We start from the raw sequence: 15,875 nt of genomic DNA, 5'->3' as shown, positions 1-15,875 counted from the left end.
GCTTCATTCCAGCTGGGTGACCTCAGGCTATTCACTTCCTTTCTTAGAAACAGTATCCTCAGTTGTGAAATGTCCTCAGTTGGGGAAATGTCCTTTCTAGTTCTTGGGTTTGGGTGCCAGCATCAAAGAAAAAATCACTTATATAAAGATAGCTGTAAAAGCCCTTAAAATAGAAAAATACCAAAGGTATCTAACTTTATAGGGTTTTGTGCAAATTTTGAAGATGTTGGATAGGAATCAGGATGGGATCTCACTTTTTTCAGAGTAAAGGTCATGTTTTTTAATAAGGGAAACAAAAGATGATTAATTCCTACTTAGAATTAGAGGCTTAAAGTAAAATAAATAATTTTTTCCTTTCTTTGAAATGACTGTCAGAGTTTTAGCTATATCAGAATTGCTTACGTCATACTTTAAAGCAAGTATCTAGAGAGTTGAACTGAAAATATATACAGTCCTCATAACAAGCTGATGAAGTGTGAGAATGAGGTTAGCTGGATGGAAGGACATAAAGAAAAGATGGTCTTGTTGACACTCAGCTGTACCACAGCAGAGAACGTTCATACTAACATTCTGTAATGTTATTGCGCTGGGTCACTGGGGAAAAGTTCTTCTAAGACTTTTAATTAATGTGAGGATGGCAAAGAGCACATCAACACCTTCCTAGTGAAGCATTAGTCACCTGTAACCAGGAAGAAGTATGAATAGAAAAACATGATTTAAAAATGACCTGCTCCCACCCTCATAGAATGAAACACTGTTGGTAGGAATCAGTTTCTCCAGCCTGGGCTAAAACAGAAAGGAAAAGAGAGGTGAGAGTCAAGCAAGGTTCTATCTTAAAGGATTTGGAGCTGGAAAATGCAAAACAAGCAGAGGTTCTAAGTGCTGAACACCGAGATGCACAAACTCTTTCCAAATCATGATATTTGGTCCTCTACCCTCTCTTGAAGGGCTTTTCGAACTGCTTGTCACCCGCTCAGCAATCATTGTCACTCAATTACTGTGCTAGGCCCTGAGGATTTAGAAATGAAGTTCCATCTTGAATCTTGGCATTCTCAGGTCCCCAGTCTGCCAGCTGTGAGGGAGTGGGCAAGATGGGAATGGCTGGGGCTAAGACTTGTTTTATTAATCACAGTGCAATGTGGTAGGGGCTGTAGCAGATGTGTGCAGAGCCATCGGAGCTGAGGGGAGGCCCTGACTGGTGACCGTAGAATGTGCACAGAGAGGGTGACATTTGAAACAGTTCTCAGGAGATGCAAAGGACAATGATAAGTGTGGTAAAGGGTTGGGCCAGCCAGGGGACAGAATGGGAAACTGACATTTCAGAGAGATAGGGAAAGGGAAGCACACACAGAACCAGGGAGTTTTGTGAAATAAGACGTGTGGGGAGTCCAGCTGCCGTTTCTCACCATTAAAAAGAAAGTTCTCATTTCCTTTAGGTAATGCTCATTGTATGTATCTCATGGCCTTCACGCCCAACCTGGATCCCAAGAGCACTCAGTTTCCTATCCCACCAAAAAAGTTATTGTGAGTGTAACCTGATAAAATATTCCAATTTAGCGAATCACGGAGGGCTAAAGACGTGACCAGAGGCACCAGTAATACAATTTGCTGAGCACTTACGAGGTGTGCAGCTAAGCCCCTTAGAGCATAACCATATTTCTCATAATGACTCTCTGGGCTAGGTACGATTATTATTTCCATTTTTAAATTAAGAAGCAGGCATTGAGGCATCTTGTTCAAAGTTATACAGCAAGTGAGCTATGCACTCTGACTCTAACCCAAGCAATCTGACCAAAGTGCCTCAGGTCTTAGCCAGTGTACTATCCTGCCTCAAGACTGTGAGCACTGCCACCACTAGGAATCAAAAAACACCATCTGAGCATTCCACTCATCCTGGGGCTTTCCCTCACAGGGAAAGGACAGGTGAGGGTGTTATATACTGTGTGAGTGGGTAACATGGAGTTTGCCAGCCAAATCTGTCTTTAACGGAGGACATGCTGCCCAGCTGAGTGCTATTGACAGCTGGCCCTCTCAGGGACTGCTTCAGCTGGTGAGTCATCTTGCCAAGGTTGTTGCACTTCCCAGGATCCTCCACATTCAATGACTAGTTCAGGAGGAGGCTATTTGAAGTCCCAGGCATCTAGGCCCAATATCTCTGATGGGTCATGCTAGCTGCAAGGCCTCTAGGGGAGAGTGGCCGAGCCTGTTGCTGGGTTCACACTGAAGCTCAGATTCTTCCTGTTCCATCCTGCTTCCTGTCCCTCCCTCCACAAGTGTCGACCCCATGGGCATTCCTTAATGAACATCCCACCACTCTGTCTCAGAGCCTGCTTCCCTGCGAACCCAATCAGTGATATCAGTTCCATTCTGTGACTTTGCACTTTGTTCTGTATCTTTTGTAACTTCCTTTCATGTTAGTTTCAAAACTATTTGCCTTTTTGCTTTAAGGACCTTTGGTTTTTCATGTTCCAGATAAATATCTACGAACAAAAGTTTATGAAATTCACAAAAAAAGCAGATGATACAGAGAGTTCCCCTATATACCCTGCCCTCCCCCCACATGCACAGCCTCCTCTACTATCAATATCCATTTTCCTTGGTTTTGGCAATAGATATAGGTTATAGAAGTAAGACCTCTTTAAAACCAAAACTTTCATTAAAATAGCTTATGTGAATTTTTAATTATGTGAAGTTATTTTTGGTGTTTGAATTATTGGCAGACTTTATTCCAATATACTCTTGCTGTGTGAACTTGGTAGTCTCCTTAAACTGTCTAAGTCCTAGTGTCCTCATTTCTAATTGGAATAGTAATTATTGAGAGGATTAAATGAGATGGTGCAACTCTAAACAAAGTGTTTGGCATGTAATAAAGATTCAGAAAATGAGCATTTTTATGTAAAGTTGGCACTGCACAGGCCACAGGGTATATTTCTTTCCTGTGGTTGCTGTAACACATTACCACAAATTTGGTGACTTAAGACAACAGGAATTTATTCTCTCAGGGTCTTGGAGGACAGAAGTCTGAAATCAATGTGTGAGCAGCACTGCTCTCCCTCTGGAGGCTCTAAGGGGAACCTTTCCTTGCCTCTTCCAGCTTCTGCTGGCTGCTGGCATTCCTTGACTTGTGGCTACATCACTCCAGTCCCTGCCTTCATGGTCACATTGCCTTTTCCTCCCTGCCTTCATTTTATAAGGATACATGTGATTGCAGGTAGGGCCACCCTGATAACCCAGGATAATCTGTTCAACTCAAGACCCCTAATTTAAGCTGCAGAGGCCCTGTTTCCATATAAAGGGACATTTCCAGGTTCTAATGATTAGGATCTGATATCTTTGGGGGGCTATGTCACCACCCAGGGTGACAGTTCCTGTTCTGTTCTTACAAGGCATAGTCCTGACCATTTCACATTCAGACTACTGAAACAGTCATTTGTTCCCTCCAGTTTGTCATCATCTGGCTTATTTTAAGAACCTTCATCTCTCAAAAGAGACAGTGGCTTCCAGAGTCCCACGGTGGTTTCTTTAAGGTCTCAGCACAGTACTAGACTGTGTTGCTTTTTTAGAGGCCTCTTTGCAAGGTTTTATTTAATTCCAGGATGCACCCTAGCACTGTTCCTCAAACCTCCATATTCCTGGCACCTCTAATTCAGTAGGTGGTGTTAGATCTGGGAATCCAAAATTTTCAAAGTGCCCCAGGGGAATTTTATCAGCCAAGATTTAGAAACATTGATTCCAACAAAGTACTGAACCAAAACCCTCGAAATAGGGAATTCCCTTTCCTGCCTGTTGGGTGTGTCATCGTTACATGACAGAGTTTTTATTAAAAGGATGAAGGGGGGAAAAAAAAAGAGCAGTTCTGAAAACTGAACAGTCCTATCTGTACAGTATTCACTGAAAGAGTTCCACAGCGGGAAAACTTCCAATTCCGAATTTAGTGGCAGATGACGGCAGCCCAGATTTGGCAGTCCTGCTGCTGTCACTAGCCCGGGACCTCGTGGGTCTGACTGATCAAGCCCGGGCCGCACCCTCAGCGGGAGCCAAGGCTTTCCTCTGTTGAGAGCAGCTCCAACACTGGTGGTGGCGTGGTGGCGGCGGGGCTGCTCCGGTTACGCTGGAGTGCATGAGCGTTGGGATGGGCCGGGGAGTGGCTTTCAGCGCCACTCCTGCAAGTGGTAGCCACTCCAGAGTGCCGTAGGCAGGGGGTGTGGGGAGACGTAGGTATATTTATTCTGGCATGAGAGCGGGATGCTGGGACCGCTCTGTGCTGCAGGAGGAGCTGTCCTGAGTCTGGGAGCAGGCTGTCCTTCGGAAAAGGCTAAGAAACCCCACCAAGGATTGGCCAGGTGGGGGCGCCCGTGGTGCGGTGGCCAGAATCACAGGAAATTTTCGGGAGTTGGGGACGTCCCTTTGGGGACGGACGCTGGGGCGCAAAGTCTGGTTCAGCTGGGAGCGATGAAGGGGCAATGTCCATCTCAGCTGTGAGATGCTGGGGCGCGAAGTCAGGCTCAGCTGGAAGGTGATGGAGGTGTAATGTCTAGCTCAGCCTTGGAGTGATGGGGGTGTGATGTCAAGCTCTGCTGGGGGTTTTGGGGCTGCAGTGCCGGGCTCAGCAGTGAGGTGATGGAGGCGCGGGCTCAGGGTCAGCCAGGTGTGCGCGGCGCCGCACTAGTAGGAGTTTGCAGCCGCATCCGGGGTGCGTGCGTGCGTGTGTGTGTGTGCGTGCGTGTGTGTGTGCGTGCGTGTGTGTGCGTGTGTGTGTGTGTAGAGGGGGTGGGGCGCTGCCCCGGCGGCCGTGCAGTCGAGCGCTGTTCCTTGCCGCAGCGGCGAGAGGCGCTGAATGCTGGCGTCCGCAGCTCTCGGGGAGCCCAGGCGGCGGGAGGAGCCCTGAGCGTCCACCGCCTCCTCCAGTCGTAGGCTCCTCCTCTCCTCCGCCTTCTTCGTCTCGTTCACCCGCCCGCCCGCCCAATCCGCAGCCCTCGGCCCTGCAGAGCCGGGCCGCTTGTCTGGCCGGCGGAGGCTGAGCGCGACCCTAGCGAGCCGCGGCGCCCGCCGACCAGGGATAAGCGCGACTCCTGGCGCCCCGCTCTGCCCAGTGCTGCCGCCTCCTTCCCACTGTCTCGGGGACGCTCCGACCGGCGCCTCCCGGGCCGCGATTCTCCTCCACTTCCTCCCGGAGGGGAAGGAGCCGAGAAAGCGGAGCGGCTGCTCTGGAGAGAGCGAGCCGAGGCCCCTGCCCCCGAGGCTCAGGGCTGGAAGAGGAGGAGGCGGAGGCGAAGGGAAGTGCGCGTCACTCCCGGGAGGAGAGTGTTTCACCTCCAGGCAGAAGCTGTGGCTGCCAGTTGCGTAAAAGCAGCAGCGGCGGCGGCGGCGGCGGCGGCGGGCGCTGAGGCTCGAAGGGCTCCCTGGCCATGGAGGTAAGATCCGGACCCCGGGACGCCAGGAGTTCGGCTCTTTCTCTTTGGACCGCTGTGTAGGCACCTGAATTAGCCGACGCTAACCAGGGAGGGGAAGGTAAGAAGCGACGGGGGTCACCCGCCCTCTGCCCCGCCCCCCTTGCTGCCTGCTGGGGGCCACTGCGAGGACGCGGACCCTCGCACCTTCCTAGCTCCCCGCAGTCAGGAATTTGGCCATTTTTACTGAAATGGAAAACATCCTCCCGCTCCCCCCACGCTCCGAAGCACCCTCCCAAGCACCCTCCCGCCCTCCCCCCGTGTGCCGCCTTTCCCCTCTTTGGATTAGGAGTAACAAGACTCCCCCGGAGTTCTTTACATAAGTCCTCTCTGTAAGAAAGGGTAGTTGGGAACCATGTCTTTATTTCTTTCTCTCCCTCTCACTTTTCATTACTTTTACGGGAAAGGAAACAATGGACCTTTGAAAGTCGATGTGAACAGCCTTAAACTTTCTGGAGAGGGCTGGTATGGGGGAATAAACCCCACAGGAAGCCGACTACAGTGAAAGGCTGGTGGAATGTGCATTGCAGAGTTTCGGCTTCAGTGCGCGCGCCTACGCGTTTGGAGTGACCTTTGCCTCTTTATTTGCCTGAGGTCGTGGGTCTCCCGCCCGTCACCCCAATTTCTGTTAGTTAAGGCGACGCTTTAAAATCTCGTGCAGCTTTCTTTAAAGCTGCGGAAGGACCCATCACTTCCATCTTTCCTCTGCAGAGTTGGGAGGTCTTGGCATAGGAAGGGGGTCCTGCTCTGTGAGGAACCCTAACCGCTGCAGTTAATGCTGGTTGATACACCCCTTGCAATAAAACCAAGGTTCTGATGTCCCTGGATGCTCTCTGCTGAGGGTTGATGTGTGTTACCACATCTCGCCCTGAGCGGAAACCTCTCAGAGTCTCTGCATTAGGTTAGAAAAGAGACTCTGATGTATGTCTCCTTTCATCAACAGTAGGGGTTAAGGATCGAGGATTTAATAATTTTAAGAACTTTTATTCCGTACAGGAGCCACTGGCTGTGTTCCCTCTCCTTGTTTCAATGTGACAGTGTGATGCGATGTTGCATAATTTCACGTGTTAAGCGTGTGCAGATATCTTCATGAGCTGTTCCCAGTACAAAGTGAGAAGAATTTAAAGGAAGGTGGGGAAGGGGCGATTTCACCTGAGCTGAGGGAGACCTGAATCAAAGCAGCCAGACATACCTGTTGGAAATGACTTTGTTTCAAAAACAAATGCATTTAAAACATTTAGTTTTATGGTTCTTTGGTTGGCTAGAATGAAGCTATTAATGTTTGTTTCACCTTGAAGAAAACTTGCTATTTTCAGAATTGGTCTGGGCATCATACTTTGGTTGTGTGCCTTTGATTAGCTATTCAAAAAACTCTTTTGAGTTTGCATTTCTGGGCAAAGCAGAAGATAGTGCACTTCCTCTGCTTAATAAACATTGGGTAGCACCTTCTGGTGCTTTATCCTTTACATTAAAATCACTTCTCTCAGCTTTCTGTTTACCTGCACTACAGGATCCGTGTGTGTGTGTGTGTGTGTGTGTGTGTGTGTGTGTGTGTGACCGGGAGTCTTGTCCATGGTTTTCAGTTCAGTTCACCTGATGTTTTATCTGAATGTGTTTACAGGCACAGAAAAGTAAGGTTAGAAATGAATTCAGAGCCATCACCAGTCCCATTTTAACAGTCTATGAATGAGACACACAAGCTAAAGACCGGGCACTCTGTAGACAGGAGAATTGAATGAGTGAATTCTCATATAGTGCTTATTTAGATTTCCTTTGTCACAGATAATTGTATGAGTAGTCTTTTTTTGTTTTTTTAAATAGGGTCCTTTATTTGTCTGTTGTGGAGGAGGTAATTAGGTCGGTTGGTCGGTGGGTCGGTCTGTCTGTCTATCTATCTTTCTATCTATCTAATTTATTTTAATGTAAGTACTGGGTATTGAATCCAGGATCTTGTGCATGCTAAGCATGCACTCTACCATTAAGCTATACCCTCTCCCACCCCTTTCTTGATCTGGCCTGAAACCCACAAATTTTCAAGTCTCAAATTTTACAACAGGAAACCAGAATAGGACACTTCATGTTCTAATAGACATAATCAAGCCTGTTCTCAACCATCTATCTTGGAAATGAAGAGAAAGCAAAGCAAGAGAGTACGGTGGTCTTATGGGCCATTTCTGAAGTTGAAAAGTTGCTACTTAATTAACTATGTGCCTCTGGGCGAGTTTCTGAAATTGAGAATTATGAATCACATGTTAGAAGGAAAAAATTTAAATGATCATTATCAAATTCAGTTTAGACTCACACGGGACACTGTATGTAAATGTGTACCTTGTAAAGTACTGTAAAATATGAGTATTGCATCATCCACCTACCCACCATCCATTTAGCTGACAATTATTAATCACCTACTGTGTGCCAGGCTCTCTGAAAGCAATCTGATTGCCTACTCTCTTTGCGGAGTGTTCTTTTTGGAACAGAGAGGGAGTTGGATGGAGTAGTTAAAACTTGGGAGGTCACAGGGAGTGAAGATAATCTGTGTGGTGGCTTCTACCTATAAAGAAAACAATCTCTGTTGTTGAAGAAGTAAGTCTATCCAGGGAGAAAAGGAAATAAACAATTAGAAGTCCCAGTAAAGTGTGTGTTTGGAGAATTATGCATAGAATGCTTTGAGAACCCAGAGCAGAATCAAATTGGGCAATGGGGATGGTGGTGGGGGAGGAAGCCATTTAGTGAAAAATAAAATTTACTAAATCAGACAAAACAGTAGGGACTGAAAACTGATGTCGTAAGTACCATTTTGAAATGTAAAGATTAGAGGACTTGAAGTCAGAATGGAGTTTAAAACAAGGCTCTGACAATTGCTAACAATTTGCTATTGGGCAAATCCCCTAATTCTTCACACACTGTTTCTTCATCTGTAAAATGACTTTACAGAATTCTTGAGGATTAACTTCAATTTAATTTGCTGTGTAATATGATAAAGTACCATACAAGCTAGTGTGGTTTGGTACTTTAAAAATATGTTCTTTTTAAAAACTATAAATAGATACAAGTCATAACTTAGTCTAATTTGGTCTCAGTCACAGATTTCAATTTCACTGGCCATTTCCAGAGTGTTCTGAATCCCATCTTGAGTGCAAGTCTTCAGACTTTAAGTTAGCTATTACCATATGGCATACGTCACTTGTTCAGGCATCTTCATCTCAGCAACAGGAAGTCTTTGCATTACTTTGGGATTGTGAGCACTAATTAGAAGGATGAGCTGTCTAGTACAGTACATCAGTTGAGAAGGGCTTGTCTGGGTCTGTACTGTAACGTCTCCCTGCCTGTACTTTTCTCCCTGCCTCCCAAGTCAGGATAGCCCTTCTCCTTTCCTCTATCCTAACAAGATGAATATAGGGGGGAAAAAAGAGAAAGGACAAAAAAAGCTATGCATCTGCATTTTTGAGAGCATGAAAATCACCCTTAGTAATTTTCTCCATTTGTAAAGAGGTGTAATTTTCAACTACACTGTTGAAGAAAGGCTGTGCTCTCAATAGCAACAGCTGCTGTCTAGGTGAAACTTGAATCTGTAAGCAATACTTGCTTTAATATACTTGCCTTAATTCTCTGCTTGAAATGGACTTAAGCTCATCTGACATTTTAATAGATTGCCTTTGATAGCAGTTCATTCTCAGATATTTAAAACCGCCATGTTAAATGTCACTTTTGGGGGAAGGGCAGTAGGACTATAAATCACTTTTCAGGACAGTTACACATGCTGAATCTTAGCATGCAGTTTGAATGGGCCTCAAAAATAATATTAAAACGAGGAAGTTGAGATCCAGAGAGGCTAACTAATTAGGTAAGGTCATGTAGTAAATTAATGGCTGAGCGGAGACAAGAACTCCTTTGTCCCTATTTCCAGCCAGCATTTTTTTCCCCTTCAGTATACTCTGATTTGCTCCTGTTTGGTTTTGTTAGCAATTTAGTTATTTTAATGTTTTAATAGTGAAATAATTTTCATTTTGGCTTAGAAACCCATTGCACCCAAGTATAAGGCAGACACTTTACTTTTTTCATTTGGGAGAATCTACACAGAGTAGGGTGAAGCTACTTGTAATAAATTGTCAAATAAGAAACTAAGTATAGAAATAAAGTTAGCTTTACTTGCATTTTCTATAAATAGTATAGCAATTTAAAATATTGTTGAAGTACACTTTTTTTTAAAAGAAACAAATTCCTGGAAACGTTACAGATTTGTGTTGTGAATCATAGGATAAAAGCATATTAAAAATAGGTTTTCATGTTCTTTTGTTTTCCTTGTACTTGCTTTGGGAAACCTTTAATGCTAGTTGTCAGAAAGTATGTTCTGCAAATATTTTATTGCATTCCTAAGATGTACAAGGCACTGTGCAAGTTGCTGTGAATAATACAAAGATGTATGAAGCATAGGGTCTATTAAAATGTCTGTTTACAAAAAGTGAAACAGACTCAAAGCTGTGTATGACTTACAGAATTGCTATCTCCCAACAAATCAGTCCTTTGATCTAGTGGGCAAATCTACTCTGAAATTGTTATTATTAGACTAACCAGACTTGTAACAAGATATTTATTTTCATTACATGATGACAAGTGATAAACATTTATTTTATTGGGACTCCATCTTAGTTTGGAATTTAAGTAAAAGTTTGGCAACATTTGATGAGATTTTATATTATGAGAAGTTTGCCTAGGAGAGCTTGTGGTAGTCTTAGCTTTAATTTATTTTAAAAAATGACTGTAGCATTGCACATTGCACAGAAATGTGACTGGAACATTGTTGCCTGAAAGCATTGCAATTTAAAACAATCCATGTTGAGCCACCCAGAAAAGAATTGTCCTCAATGACTTTAAGTTCGATACAAGTATCTTAAAATACATGTATATTCATCACAAAGTCTATGTCCTCGTCATGTCTGATTACTAAATCTCTCCGGAGTGAAACTGTTATTGGTTTGGGGACTCTTGCCTAGTTATTGGCTTGTACTTGGAGACACCACTAATGGTGACTCACTTCCCTGAAGAATTAAATTTTTTTTTTTTTGCTTTTTTACATACAATGAGGTTGGAAAATTAATTACCTGATTCCTGTTTCAGAAGGAATGAGAAAAATGAGTCATTTTTTAAAAAATTGTGGTTAAAAAAACCACACATAACATTGTTTTTAATACCACCAGTGCCACTGCTATAAAATCAACTTTATATAAAGATTTAAAAATATTATACTTCATTAATGCAAAAGATGTGGCTTTAATTGTTCAATAGGTACTTGGTGATAGCCATTCTCCAGCCATCCAATGGCAGTTGCAGACAGGATGAAGTGCTAGTAATTTGGTAAAAAGTAGACTGTGTATGAAGGTATAGCTAAAAAGGCCAAATGAGAGATAAATTGTCTTATCTGCATGGTTAATGACATCTTTTGATGAAACTTAATTGCTACTTTCCCAAGTGCCTGTGCTGATTTAGACACTGCCTGTCTTTACCATATGGCTACCCTTTACAATTTATGGTCAGCTCCTGGATAACTTCCCAGCTGTCTGGTTACCATGTTGTCCGATCTTGGCGTTAGCCTCAAAGTATTTCTTCTTGCTCCCTGTTTGTGCTTGTGGCTTAGCTCCTTTTTGCCTGTCCTGCTGCTGCTGGTGGTGTTCTGTCCGTGTTCAGCCATGCAAAGACCAACCTCTGCTCTGGTGCTGAGTAATTTCTCATTCCCTGGGGGTCCTGCCTTTCGACACTCTGGTATCCTTGAGTTTGATGGATGTCGAGGAGGTTGTGGAGGAGGTATATTATGGTCCCTTTGGTAGGCTTAGGTTTCACAAGCCCGAGGAGGACAGTGATGGTGATTCTTTTGTATTTTGGCCAGGAACTTATCTACAGGTGACACTCACCAGCCAGCCTTCCAGAGAATAAGAAAGATATCATGAGTCTGTTGGTTTTTCCCCATACTGGTTATTGCTGGACAATGTGCTGTCATTTTAGGGGCAGAGTTCAGTGGTAGATTTTAGTTCACATGTACAAAGGAAGTTATCAGTAGTAGTCTGATGGTATATTTGGATAGGTAAGTTTGGGATTTAGTAAACTCAGACTGTCACCTCTTCAGACATACCAGCCCAGTGTCTGTGCCCTAACATGCATTGTCATTACTTGTTCACCCATGTCATCTCTTGACCCCCCCAGCACTAGGCCATGAGCTCTTTGAAGGCAGAGATGTAGAGATCATGTATACATTTTGCATTAACTGGGTTCCCATCCTCTAGCAAAATCTATGTCTCATAAGGGATGCCCAAGCCTGAATGTGTTTCCTGTTTGGTAAGGCTTTTCTCTCAGTAGTTAAAGTTGTATTAAAAATAGACTGTGTGTTGTGGGTAAAAGAAATAGGACATTTGGATTCTGGTCCTGGCCCTGCCATTAATAGAAACTTTGCTTTGATGCTGGATCGAGTAGCCCTGGATCACTTCAGTCTGAGCATCTCATTACTCATCTTGAACATTTCATAGTTTGAAAGGCATGTCAGAATATACTTGTTACATGTTTCCTACTGTCTTTGCTTCTTGATGTCTGTGTATCACTAGATCATAAACTTTCCGTACATCTATGCTTATTTATCAGACATGTATCTGTTGTCTTTTCTTTATCCCCACCTTTCAACATTCTACCAACATAACTTTCTTGGATTCTCCTTCTTGAGAAGTATTTTAAAGCTTTATCTCCGGCGCTCAGCAGAGAATGCAGCCCACAGGCAGCTCTGCCCTGTGCTATAACCTTAATTAAATCAGCCCCCCTCAGGTCAGACTTAGGCTTTGGTTCTTTCGAAGGCCAGCTGCAAGGCTGATGACATGCCTGCGTCTGCCATTGTGTGCTTCTGCACAGCCATCCGTCACTGTCAGCAGGTTGGAAGTCTCTCTGCTGTGTCCTCCCAGCCGGTGAGGGATGGGGAGTGGGGGACCGAGGGCGAAGGGGGATGGCCTAAGGGGCCTTGGGAGGGAGGGGAGAAAAGAGAACAGCTTTTCAATAGAAAGAATTAAGGAGAAAAAGGAATCTGAGGAATAATAGTCAGAAGAAAGGAAACAGAAGTGAAGAGCAGAGGACTGGTAGGTAAAATGACTCTCTCCTTCTCTCTCCAGTTTTGCAAGTTGAACAACAGTCATTCTTCAGTTTTGTTTATCCTTTAGTTCTTTACTTCCACCCAAAGGCCTATGTACTTTGCTCTTTTTTAAACTTTTATTTTTGACTGGGTGATGAGTGTTAGATAGTCTTCATTGTCACCCTTTCACTCACCTTGGTTGACAAATGTGTGTTTTTCCTCCTTTTGCTTTTCTTTTGTTGCCTGTGATAACGTTCTCCAGCCTTTTCACTCCATCAGCCATCTTGGCTTTAGGGTCAAACATTGCTTTTCATGGCCATGCTAGCAGATTTGAAAAAAGACAGGATTAATGAATATATTTGGTGGCAGGAAAGTCAGACATCTGCCTCCGATACCTTGCATAAATGAGAGGAATATAAGAATGAATTAAAAATATTTCTTAAAGATCACTTATTTAATTTTAAAGTGAAAAGTGTTCACTTGTTTTACTTTGGGCATTAGATATTACAAATAAAGACTTTTTGTTTTGAGGGATCCATATTTTAACAGGAGATTCCAGTATAATTTGCTGAGGATATATCCCCTTTAGTGAAATTATAGCTACTTTGCTAATAGTAATTCCTTAAATACAGACCCATGAGCATATAGTGTTTTGTTGCTTTCCACATAAGCAAACTCTTGGTATTTTTAGTTAATTTTTGTTTTCCTGACCATAGTTTTCTAGCAAAGAGAATATAGCTTAACTGAAAAGTGAATTTCTAAGAAGGAAAAAAAATGTCTTTTAACTTTAAATTATAATTACTCCAACTCATGGTTAGTGGCAAAAACCATTTCTTAAAGTAAATTTAGTGTGTTTAAGACTATTCGTTGGAAGAATTTTTATAATTTTTCTGTATTGTAGTTTAATAGAATGAGTGTATATTGGGAGAATTATTTCCTTTTGAGAGAGGAGATAATGTGAACAACACATGGCACCAAACTAGAAGTCAGGTGTATACTGGTTTGTATGTAATAGTAGCTTAACTTTTGAGTATAACATTCATCATATGTGTCTAAATTGACCAAGTGGAGAAAGAAGGTAGAATTAAAGTGTCTCGGTCCCTTGTCCTTTTACTTCATAGGAAACTGTTTATAATTAAGAGTTGGTACATTTCCCCTTTACCTCTGAACATTGGCCTGGGTAGATCAGGTTAGTAAAAATGAACCCGAATCAATGCAGGTAAACTAACTTTGCATTTCCTGGGAATGTGCCAGTCATTTGCAGGTGACAGCGCCCCACTCTGATTTTAAGAGTTAGAGATAAACAACAGAAAGACGGGCTGTGATCAGACGGGTAATAATGGAGAATGTGTCTTGTGTGAATGCAGCAGTGTGAAGGCACTGTCCTGTTCAGAAGTCAGGGTATTCTATTCTTTGGGAATCTGTTTACACAAAGGTAAGCAGATCTCTGAATGAAAGTAAACGTAATTTTTCCCCACCATCTGTCTATTTTCTACCAAATAGCTATAGGAATAGACGTAGCGTTTATGCTGAATTCCTTTGTAGTGGTTGTTGTAGAAAAATGTTTTATCTTGTGTGCTCTGGGGATAGAAAATGTAATAAAATATATTCTGCTAAACTATGTATAAGAGAATTCCGCCCCCCCCGAAACTCTGTGTCAACCTTTGTTTTTGAAAATCTTTATGTATTTAAATACATACTCTTCATGAGAATCTTGATCACACTTAAATATTTGACAGTTTGTGAAAGTAAAGGTCCGAAAAGTCAACTTTGCTAATTTTGTTTCTTAGCTGAAATGGTTGAGGCATTGAGCTCATTGTTTATCACCGACAGATGTGATCTGAATGTAAAACAAAACTAGATGAACATCTTACCCCCTGCTCCTCCCCCAACCCCTCCAAAAGACCCAAACCTGAAAATCACCTTGATGTTATTCACTGTTGTCTTTCTCCTAAAAATAGGAGATTGGAAGTTGAAGCCATTAATTGAAAGCTCCAGGCCAACAGAAAACAGTTAAGAATTTTATTAGATCATGTTTACTAGTAATTATAAACATTTATCATTTGTTTTCATGATAGTGCATGAACACCTCTCTTTCCTGGCATGTTTTACTTTTTACTGTGACTGAGCATACCAGTCAATATGTTACAAAGACCTACCAAGATCTGAATAAAAGGAAAAATTTCCTCAGCTAAGTTTTGGCCAGTTATACTAAAACTCTTGGAAAGTAAAGACCAGCTTGTAGAACTGACCTTTAGGTTGGATACTGTTTCAAGAATTATGTCCTTGATCAAGGAAGGGATAGACTTGATGAGATCATGCAGGCCTCTTTACTGTTCCTATAAGCCTGAATTTTCCATTCAAAAATAAGTTTTCATACCAAGCTTAGGCAGGATTTAAAAGAGCTTAAGTAAGTCAAAAGTGTTGCATTTTCATTAGATTTTTCACTATGATCAGCCAATATGCATGGCATAGCACTGGGCTGTGGGAGCCCCCTGCATTGGGTTGGAAGGGCCAGATGATTTTGCAGACTGCAGGGCAAGGTCCTCAACTACCGTGCAAGTGATCAACACTTGTGGTAGGCAGTTGGTCTTCTGTATTAGCATCTCGACAATAGAAAGAAAATGGAAACTCAACTCTTCTAAAGAGCTCATATGAGTTTTGAATTAATTGCTGCTACCTCTATATTGAGAAGACTTTTCCTTTCATCACAGCATTTATTGGCTGTCAGCATAAAATATGAAGTAGAATGGAACATTTCCTTTTTCCTAAGTACCTACTACATTTTATAGTGTGTGGTTAAAACTTATAAAATATTGTGAAAGGTTGAGCTTGGCTAGATGGTTTGCTGTCCTTTATCTTTAGAATTCCTACTTGTGGTTGTTAATAATACCTTTTAGTCACCCACTGGATTTATATTAGGATTGCATTTGGTAAAAATTAATGTGCTGACTTTTTTACCTGAAGTAGTAAATATCCTCAATTTTTCCCAAGTTAGGGCAATGAATATAAAGATTAGACAAATTTCCTAGAGCCTCAAGGATGTTGAAGAGGGAGTGAATAGGAAATTCCGATCTCTGTGTGTGCATGTCTGTGTGAGAAAAAGGAATAGAGGAAGAGAGAGGGAGAAGAAGAGAAAGAGAAAGAAAGGAATAGTATAAGTTCTGAGTTCATTAAGCAAGTACTGAGTACCTGCTATGTGTGAGGTCCTGTGAGAATACCAAGATGAGTAAGATGTCGTCCCTGCTTTCAAGAGGCTTCTGGTCAACTTCAGGAGATGGAGCGGTACATAACATTAACTACTGAAACATAAGACAGAA

The 15,875-nt window shown here is 42.7% G+C and overlaps 1 protein-coding gene across 3 annotated transcripts in view; it reads left to right on the top strand.

The window, feature by feature from the left end:
- CEMIP2 (cell migration inducing hyaluronidase 2) overlaps nt 1-15,875 on the top strand; it is a 132,649-nt gene that overhangs the window by 58,148 nt on the left and 58,626 nt on the right. Inside the window, exon 1 of one of the 3 annotated variants that reach the window (XM_015243681.3) lies at nt 4,979-5,414. The exons of 1 other annotated variant lie outside the window; for it this stretch is intronic. The gene's annotated coding sequence lies outside the window, so the exon portion shown is untranslated. Of the gene's footprint in view, nt 1-4,978; nt 5,512-15,875 lie in introns of those variants that run through there. One more of the 3 variants, XM_006209366.4, reaches the window with a different exon arrangement.

This window comes from Vicugna pacos, chromosome 4 (genome assembly GCF_048564905.1).
Source record: "Vicugna pacos chromosome 4, VicPac4, whole genome shotgun sequence".
Taxonomy (NCBI): domain Eukaryota; kingdom Metazoa; phylum Chordata; class Mammalia; order Artiodactyla; family Camelidae; genus Vicugna; species Vicugna pacos.
The sequence above is the reverse complement of the archived record's forward strand: the minus strand, read 5'-3'. Positions and strand labels throughout refer to the sequence as shown.